This window comes from Rattus rattus, chromosome 2 (assembly GCF_011064425.1).
Source record: "Rattus rattus isolate New Zealand chromosome 2, Rrattus_CSIRO_v1, whole genome shotgun sequence".
NCBI lineage: Eukaryota > Metazoa > Chordata > Mammalia > Rodentia > Muridae > Rattus > Rattus rattus.
The window spans coordinates 70,173,066-70,175,506 of NC_046155.1; the positions used below are offsets into that span (position 1 = coordinate 70,173,066).

Genomic DNA, 2,441 nt, shown 5'->3' on the forward strand with positions numbered 1-2,441 from the left:
AATTGACAAATTTTTAAAGACTCTAATGGCAACAACAATCTAAATTTTCAAAGATGTTCATAAATGTTCAGCAAGGATAAAATAATTAAGTAGGAAAATCTCTAAATGTATAAAGAATCGATGTTTACACTGTGGAATTTTTAAATGAGAGAATGGTCAGACAGTCATGACTTCCTTTACGATGGGCGCTCTATGAAGACTCATTAAATGATGTCGTGTGATGTAGAAGAGCATTTAATGATGTGCAAAGTACCGCAATAGATTCGGATTTCATCTGGATCTTGGATGTAGATGCACGCATCAGATACCAACAAGGGTCACCTCTGAGTGGGGTGTGATTTATAGGCAGTGCTTATTTAATGCTTTATGCTTGTTTTTAGCTTCGTAGTCCCTATAGTGACCATGGAATATTTTTATAATTTTAAAAAACTGCTTTAAAAAAATTCAGTAGTGGCCCAGCCCTTGAGAGGCTGTCACAGGAAGATTGCTGCAATCAAGGCTAGCCTGAACTGTACAGCAAATCCCAAGCCAGTCAGAATGATTACACATACAGAGACACATAGGAGGTGAAGCCGATTTAGGAGATTGTGGAATGCCCTGGGTATGTGCATATAGCACCTCTATCTTTTCATTCCTCCTTCTCTTCTTCTCCTCTCCTTCCCCTCCCTCTTAGCATTCCACTCTCTTTCTTTGCCCCTCTCTCCCTTCTTCCCAGGGAGATTAATGGGTTCCGACCTCTACCTAGACCACCTCACTCACTTATGGTCCTATGTGGGTCCATTATGCTGAGCAGGGTGGCTGTGGAGCCCCGATGTCCCATCTGGAAACAGCCCACATTGGGGATCTTGGACTTACACTTCCACAAGAACCGTTCTTTCCCTGATCTTTGCAGGAGGTCCCTTTGATAGAAGTCATCCTTGGGAAAGGTGGCCTTTGCTAGAGGAGTCAACCAAAGTGAAGTCAGATTTTCCCAGACCATCTCCTCCTCCAAACTCACATATCCAGTGAGTGCTATCACTTTCCAAAACAAGAAGAAGCAAGTTCCATAATTCTGGATACACATCTGGAGCCCTCCATCTGAGGGGGGACTGGCAGCAGAGTACAGAACTCCCAAGAGACTCTCATTGGAATCCAAATGCACACGTAGTCCAATGAGTGTTGGGAAATCAGGAAAATATCAGGCATTCTGGAACTTTCCAAAAGGCATAAGTGGAAGGCTAACTGGAGCCTTAGACTTACATGCAAACAACATGCCAGACCAAGGAAATCACACACCCACAGCAACCACATTCAAGACCATGGCCCAGCCAGAACCCTGGGAGTGTCTAATGAGGAGGGCAGAGGGAAATCGGATTGGCTGCTACCCGGAAGAGCATCTGTTCTCCCTGCAATGCTGTAGAGGGCAGAAGCATGGCTAGCTAGATGCATCAGCCCCCCCCCCATGATTTCTCTGTCTCAATATTTCTTTCCCTGCCTCTACTGACACACAAGTTGAAGTCTAACCAGAGGCTTTATTTCAGTTCAAAGAGTCCTTTCAGAAAACCAGGTCAGGGTCCCGGGTAGCCAGCAGCCTGTGGAGCAGCAATTCCTAAGTTTTATTGTGACTACTGTGATATGTATCTTATCCACAATTCTGTGAGGAAGACACACTGCAGAGGTCAGAAACACAAAGAGTGTGAAAGACTCTGACCAGAAATGGATGGAAGGGCAGGCCTGACTGACCAAAACAACAGCTGCGTTTCAACAGGGAAAGATCCCTGCAGCTCCATTCTCTTCTCCTCTGCCTACAGGGCCATGATCCCACCCCCACCCCCACAGTGTCCCGGGTCCTCCTCAGTCTGGCATGATGTCTGCACCCCACAAGGGAGACCCTCCCTTGATGCCAATGCTGGGCCCTCCTCCTCCTGGGATGATGCCTGTGAGACCTGCTCCTGGGATGAGACCGCCTGTGCATGGGAGGCCACATGCCCACGATGCCCAGGCCTCCAATGATGAGACCTCCCGCCCGCCCTAGGGTGGTGCTCACACAGCCTGGCATGACCCGGCCAGACAGGAAGAGCAGAAGAGCTCGTTATCCTTTTGTATTTCTTGTTCTGTTTCACCAGGAGATCTTGGTGCTGCGCCTGAGTGTTTACTTGATACAGGGCCAGGAGCTTTCCTTCCTAACAGAGGGAATGCTTTTGGTGGGAGAAGGGATACAGAAAAAGGGTGGTTTTCACTTACATTGTGAAGTGTGAAAATAAAACCATCAGCTGTTTTAGTTTAAAAAATATATAAAAAGATAAAAGAAAACCAGGTCAGACTAGGCCTGCGGCCCCACAGAAGACCTGCCCCTGCCCCTTGCCTTGCTAAACACCCAGGTTTCCTCCCATTCTCAATTGCTACCAGATCAGCTCCCATCGCTAAGCCTTAAGGAAGGCTACAGTTAGGTGGGTGTGGCA

General features: G+C 47.3%; 1 pseudogene; it reads left to right on the forward strand.

Moving 5' to 3' along the window:
• Window positions 1–210: 210 nt before the first annotated feature.
• On the forward strand, window positions 211–2,237 carry LOC116893114 (annotated as a pseudogene).
• The last annotated feature ends 204 nt before the right edge of the window (window positions 2,238–2,441 follow it).